The following is a 7,929-nucleotide window of genomic DNA, read 5'->3' as shown; positions in this document are numbered from 1 at the left end:
TCAAGTTTCTAAAAAAACTTGGAACATAAAAGGTCTTTTCTAATTCTAAAACAAAGCCATTACTTAAAGTTAAATAGCATGTTCCTATAGCTTCGACATGCGAGCCCATCTTGTTTCCTGATAAGATTCTTTGCTCACTTCCCACTGGCTTCCTTAGGTTTTGCAAACCTTGCAAGGAATTCGAAATGTGAATTTTTGATATAGAATCAATCCACCAGGTGTTAATGTTGACATTAACCATATTAGATTCATAACAAACAAACGAGATTGGACTACCTTTGTCCGCAAGCCATTTCTGAAATTTGACGCATTCCATCTTCATGTGTCCCTTCTTTTTACAAAAGAAGCATTTGGAATCCTTCTCGATATCAACTTGGGGAGGTACTTTACCTTTCCCTTTCTAGTTGGCTTGAGATTTTCCCTTTCCACGCATTGCCAGCATTGAACTTTCTCTCAGTTCTATCACCAGTCTCCTTTCCTCTTGAATACACATGGTCATGAGTTCATTAATTGACCATTTATCATTATGTGTGTTTTATGAGATTTTGAAGGGTCTGTATTGGTGTGGAAGGGTGTTCAGGATGTAGTGCACCAAGGACTTCGATATTTCAACCTCGCGTTTCTTCAATTGAGCCACAGTGTCCCTCATTTGCATGATGTGCTCGTGTACACCTTTCACACTGACGAGCCTTAGGGATGAGAACTTCATGATTAGGGTGCTTGCTAGTGCCTTGTCTAAAGAGACAAATTGATCATCAATGGCTTTCAGCAAGTCTCAGACCTTTTCATGCTGATCAACAGAACCACGAATACCCGTTGAAATTTTAGTCTTAATGAATATCATGCTTAGGCGATTAGATTGTTTTCATCGTTCATAAACCGTGATGTCTGCTGCAGTACTGGTATTAGTGAGTGCCAATGGTTCACCTTTCCTAATAGCATAGTCTATGCCCATCCACCCCAAATGAAGGAGAACTCTCTCCTTCCAGATCTTATAGTTATCTCCCTTAAGTTCAGGGATGTCACGACGAATATCAGAGAAATTTGCAGGTTGTACAACTGCATAAAATTAAAGATCACATGCTTATGTTAAATTTGAGGCCTAAATAAAATTTCATGCTTTACTAATGAAAATCATGCTTAAAATTGAATCTAATGACATAAAAATTCTCTGTGGACTAAATTTTCAGTTCAAGCAGATTCAATTACTCTTTATGATAGAATTTATGAAATTATTCACTTAATTCAGAAATCTAAAGGGTATATTATGATTATAATTTGATATAAATTCTATCTTAGATTTGAACCTTATGATAAAACTATTAATTCATAATTTCTGTAGGTAAGTTATGAATAATTTAATATTTTATCCTAATTAATTATATAAACATAATAAAAATCCTTGTGGGATAAAATTTATTATATTTAGTATAATTAATTACAATTAATGTTTAAATATTCTTTATGTGATCCTAATCAATAATAATATATAATATTATTTAATTAGAGATTTTGTGACTATTCTTTAATCAATTAAAAATTATATGGATCACTGGACATTATTTTTTTATGCATAAAAATTAATTTGATATGAGAATAACATTCAACGATGGGTCTCGTATACTCATCCAAAATAGCATGTATTAATTACAGTAGAAATAATCAATTCATGCAAATTAAATATCAGCATAGTTATAAATTTGCACAACAATTATACAAATTGCATATAATTAAATCAAATAAATATTATAAGCATAAAAATTGGAAAAAATTAGACATATTTCCAAATAAATGCCTTAATTCATAAAATTCTCAAATATTGCATTGACCCATACAGAGCATGTCTATAAACACCGAGACAGAGATAAAACAAAATCTCTTATACCAAATGACAACATAATAACGATTCTATAATGCCAAATAAACACTTAAAAGAATTGAAAACTTGAATACCCAAGAAATCATACCTCCGACCATTGATGCTTGCTCACACTCTAATGCTAGACTTTTTGCTATGCTTGAGGCAGTCCACTTTCCCTTTTGTTTTCTGTTGGAAACTCTTCCAAGTAGACGAAACCCTAGTAAACTTGATCAAAACTACAAAGAGGTCTTTAAGACGGCTTGGTCTCTGATTTGTAAAACGAATGCTACTTTCAGCATTGTATTTCAAAGCTTCCAAAAAGATTTCAGCGGCGTCTGAAACTGCTCAAAGTAAAATTGTGATATTTTATTATTTAAAACACAGTTGTAAAATTATGATGTTTTATTATTTAAAACACATTTGATATATTAAATAACTAAAAATTTAAAAATAATGATAAATATCTAAAATTTAAAAATTTATCATTATTAAAATTATGGGCAAAATTAAAAAAATGGTGCCAGCAAAAAGTCATGCTACCCAAAACTACACTTATATAAATTTTATTTTATTTTATTTTTTAATGAAATTTTAAATATTTTTTATAAAAATTAATTTTGAACTAGATAACTACAAATAAAAAATAAAAAAACAGCATAAACATCACGTTATTAAAAACATCCTAATCTCTTTATTATCACATGCTTTATTTCATATCTAATAATATAAAATATATTATTATTGGTTTAAAGTAAAGCATATCTAATAATATATTTTTATTATTATTGGTTTAAATATAATTAGTAATTTTTACTTATTTTTTTTAAGTATTATATTCTCTTTTATTATCAAGTTGTATCTCATTATCTAGACTTGACTTGTGGTTTGAGGAGTCTTAACCCAGGCTTGACCTGTGGTTTGAGGAGTCTTAACCCAAGGGCATCTAATCCGTGAAATTCACTAAGTGATCCTACAAGGCTTGGACCACACCAACCCTAACCTCACTAGATTTTGTAGCATGTCTCCTCCCCTAACACATGGGACAACTATCCCCGTGAAATTTAATCCACGCCAACCTAGCGAACAAAACCCATCCACTACCTATCGTAAAAGTTAACTTTTTAAATACCATATTAATCTAATCCAATATCTATTTTAAATATCTACACTTATTTATTTTGAATTAATTAGAATATGAATTTTACTTAAAAAGAATCTAATAACAGTTGAAACTTCAATCACAGAGTACCATGTTCAAGTTACCTATACAAATAAAAATCATGTTAACAAGCCAAACATCTGGTTGGAAATTTCCGAAATAAAACTGTGTAATATTGGTGATCAAGTAACATCTTTTCAGTAAATGGATAAAACCAAATTTACATATTTTAAATAAATCGATAAAAGCAAATTTAATAATTGGCAATATCCTTTCTGACTCAAAATTTTCCTAGTTTGTTTTAATACATAGAAACCTTCACATTATTAGGGACAGTAGCTCTGAGCATAATCATTGTAATGCATGCTGTAAACACTGCTTTGGTAACGAATAATGCTGACTCCTTTTCGAAGAGACTCGGTGATCCTTCCCATATGCCCTGATTTGCGCATCAGTGAATCGATTGTTTCCGTCTTTGTCCAACCTTGTTCTGCAGCTACCTGCGGCAAGTAAGTTCCAACGTGTCTTGTGTTATCTGGACCTGTGAACTCAATAATCATGCCATGTTTCCCGATCTCCCAGTCCAAATAATTGGCTGCATGCTCGTAATCTGTCAGAATAGAGACTGTGCATTCCAGGTTTGGAATTTCTGCACCCTCTGCGCGCAGTCTTTCAACCCGTTATGGAGACTGCTGGGTTCCAATGAACCAGTGCAACCTCTCAGGGTAGGCTCCCCACCAATAACCCTTTTCCATGTCACAAATAATGGATGGTGGCCCTCCTCAAACGTTGGAGGCGGCACGATGTGGCCGGTGAAATGGGCCAATAAACTGTCGAAGCAGTACACCACCATCTCTTTGGTTGCAGACACCATCTCGAATCCTCTTATTCGATGAATTCCTCGCTTCGAATGAAGGTTAGCAGTGCAAATAACAGAGAAATGATATGATGGAATCCTCCCAGATATGCAGACTGTAATTCTCTTGTGGTCTCCTGGACTGTGAGACGATCTTAAGGATTTGAAGCCGAATGGAGAGAAACAGAGATAACGAAAGGCTTAGTGTCGTATCTTTCCAATCCAAATTGCCACAGAGCAGATAATACCGTTTTGCGTATAAAAATTAATTTATATCCCTATTCATGCATCTATATTTAGAAATATAAATATAGATGTTGTTTATTAAGTTAGAGTCGACTTTAGTGAAGAGCAGATAATATCGTTTTGCGTGTAGAAATTAATTTATATCCCTATTCATGCATCTATATTTAGAAATATAAATATAGACGTTGTTTATTAAGTTAGAGTCGACTTTAGTGAAACTATGATTAGCAAATTTTTATGGTGCATCTATGTGGGAGATATAAACATAGATATGGTTTTCTAATGAATAACAATTTTCTAAAACTAAGACATAACATATCGAAGGCTGAGTTAAATAATTAAATGTAAAAAAGTAAATAATAATGTAAGTCAAAATCTAGTTCTCAAACGATAAAAATATTGCGATATATGTGCGAGATGAAGTATGGATAAAAGCATGCTCAATAAAATTAGAACGACTTATAAAGAGTAACATATAAAATAAAAATCCATATTTAAATTGAAAGTTATAAAAAAGTTACTATAATTTTTATATACAAAAATAATAATAAGAAAGAAATATTAGAACTTTTTATAAATCGAAATTATAAATTATTTTATATTAAAATGAATGAAATGTTAAACAAAAATCCATATTTAAATTAAAAGTTATAAAAAAGTTACTATAATTTTTATATAAAAAATAATAATAAAAAACTAATATTACCATTTTTTATAAATCGAAATTATAAATAATTTTACATTAAAATGAATGAAAGGTTAAATATGAGTAAACAAATTTATGTTTACTATTATGAAATATGTTCCGTAAATGAAATGTTAAATAATAATAATAATATCTATTTTTAAGGTCACAACCAAGCCACACACCAAATTGGTGTATGAGACCCCCTTGTTTGTGGAACAAGGGACCCACCTATGAAGTAAACAAACAGCCAAGCCACACACCAAATTGGTGTATGAGACCCCCTTGTTTGTGGGACAAGGGACCCACCTCCACCCCCTCTGGTTTTGAACTTGTGACCTCTAAAGAGGAAAGACATGCTCTTAACCATTATGCCCACTCAAGCTATATGAAGTAAACAAATTTATATTTACTATTATGAATTATGTTTCTTAAATTTAAAAAAATAATATTAAATTATTTATTTTATATATTAAATTATTTTTAAATTAAAAAAATATTAAATATAAATATTAAAAATAATGGTTTATATTAAGTAAATCGATTTATTTTTATATAAAAATAACATTTTATTGTAAATTTTATTAAAATATTATATTTATATAACATATTTCACTTTAAAAAAATGAAAATATTAATTTTTTTTGGTTACCTAAGATATTTATTTAATCATAATCACTACCCTACAAAGTTCAAAAAATTTCCTACTTATTGTCATGGTCTTAACCAAAGTCACAGTGAAGGAATACTTAAATTGTAAATTCAGTTCTTTCTATCTTACTTTGTTCTTGCTATCTTACTTTTAAGCAACTAACTGAAAAGATTGTCAAAATTACTACATATTGTATTCTAGTTGTCACTCACCATGCATCTAACTATGAGAAGAAAAAAAATATATGAAGCCAAAACATAAACCAAAAGATTTGGATTATCATCATTTGTCAAAGAACGTTACTAGGGTCAGGTCCTATGCACTTGAGTCTGCTGAAAATTTGTGGCCAAACTTAAGATAACCTTCAATATGCACCAAGTGAGCATTGAGGCTAACCAAACAAGAGCACTAGTAGCATTAGACTCTTATTGAGGAATGTAATGAACGATCTTCATATTTTTCTTTGAGTACCTAAGATGACCTTCAATATGCACCAAGTGATCATTGAGGCTAACCAAGCAAGAGCACTTGTAGCATTAGACTCTTATTGAGGAATGTAATGAGCAATCCTCATATTTTTCTTTGAGTACCTGGCTGAGGAGCCCCTTCATTTTTGAATGAAGGGTGATGGAATTAATGGATTGACTACGCCATACCTTGGTGTGGCCATGGTCGAGAACCTAACCAACAACATTCGATTCAATTTCGAAGTTGGAATGGGTCTAATAATAATTGGCAATTAAAGCTTCCAATTAGTGGATTTCCAAGTGAATTTTAGGTGGAGTAGTAGAATAGAAAATAAATGTTGTAGATTGGGCTTGAGTGTGACCATGAGGCCTACTTGAAAGTTAGCTACCGCCAAACCCTTAACGAGAGCAAATTCTTTGTCAAGGCATAAAATTTTGGGAGCAGACAAGATATGAGATCAATAAATTACTAGAGGAGGCAAGGATGGGTAAAACAAGCTATAGGAAACCCAAAGAAAGTTATGAGTGGAATTAAGCACTACACCTAGGATAACTAGGGACCAAGATGAAATGGTAGCAACAAAGGGGACGTTCAAGGGAGAAGCTCCAGGAAAAATGTGAAGACCAAACTAACAAGAAAGACCCAAGAGTTTTCAACACCACGAGGGAACCTTGCACACCAAACATAGAAGTCCACTATGGAGAGAAAATCATATTAATAAACTTGGTGAGACTCAACATAAGATAATTTAACCCATTGTTGATAGGCCACTAGGCTCTAAGATGTTACATTTAAAGCTCCTGGTTGTATTGGATGATGTGAATTTCTAAAATAACATTCCCTAAAACATCTTGGTTGTAGCAGGTTTGGAGCTTTGCTAAAAAGTGGTTATTATCGAGGTCCAAGCCAGGTCGCCCTAGGCCTTTATTTAGCAGTGGTGTAGATATCCCATTTGTGGTTGGGATTAACCTATTGTGTAATAGAAAAACTCAGCGCAATGACAAGGAAGGTAAGAGTGCCTAGTGGAAGTGGAGTTGGTCATCTTAATGGAATAGAATATTGACAACGTTGGCATGTGCAAGTGCATGGATGAGATTTCCACACCAAACCCTCTCTTTAATGCAAAGAGAGATAATGAGTTGGTGGGAATCCCCTTTCTATATTTCGATTTTCAACACCGCAATCAACAACAAAATACTAAAATATTAAAATATTTTAAATTATTAAATAATAAATTAACTATTTAATAAGATAACCATTAAACCTCAATCAATAACTTATTGTTGTTTCACTTTTGAAGCAAAAGAGTGAAAAAATATATTAGTACATATATTTTTAATTTATAATGAGTATATATTAGTATGCACATTTTGATAATGTTGATGTGACGTAAGAAATTAAACTATTAATTAAACAAACTATTAAGCAAATTATTATTAATTTATTATATAAATAAAATAAATTTAACTTAACTTCAAATCTATTAAATTTTTTTTTAATTAAATCTTTTAACTTTTATAAATATAAAAAAAATTGCACCATTAAACATTTAATCTTTAATCCATCTTAGCTTCATACATATCCATAGATAATATTTATTAATAATAAATATTTACAATAAGTCAAAATAAATTACGAATGGACACTGAATGTAAAGGCAACATAGACCAACAACAAAAAGCTTCATTATACATTTAACTTTAGTTCTAAAGGCATATGATATTACGCTCACTGCATATATGTATACAGTTGTACCTTTTATGGTATATAGTTATACTTTTTAATTATTTTATATTTTAATTTTATCTATACTAAGTTAAATGGGAAAGAAATTTGCAATAAAATTTAATGAAATTCTATTTTTTTTTTAAATGAACCAATAACTAAGTGCTTTCAACTTCATAACAAAGTTTGCAGTATATATTTTTATTTATAGTTTTTATAACTTCTAGACCATTAAAACAAAGTTATATATTCCATTTTCAAATGATATTGTAAGCGT

General features: G+C 30.7%; 1 pseudogene; it reads right to left on the bottom strand.

Moving 5' to 3' along the window:
• Positions 1-3,346: 3,346 nt before the first annotated feature.
• Positions 3,347-3,894, bottom strand: LOC149213065 (uncharacterized protein At2g38710 pseudogene; annotated as a pseudogene).
• Between the last annotated feature and the right edge of the window lie 4,035 nt (positions 3,895-7,929).

This window comes from Pinus tabuliformis, chromosome 1_1 (genome assembly GCF_031772625.1).
Source record: "Pinus tabuliformis cultivar Carrire ecotype Pingquan chromosome 1_1, CPIR1, whole genome shotgun sequence".
Taxonomy (NCBI): domain Eukaryota; kingdom Viridiplantae; phylum Streptophyta; class Pinopsida; order Pinales; family Pinaceae; genus Pinus; species Pinus tabuliformis.
The sequence above is the reverse complement of the archived record's forward strand: the minus strand, read 5'-3'. Positions and strand labels throughout refer to the sequence as shown.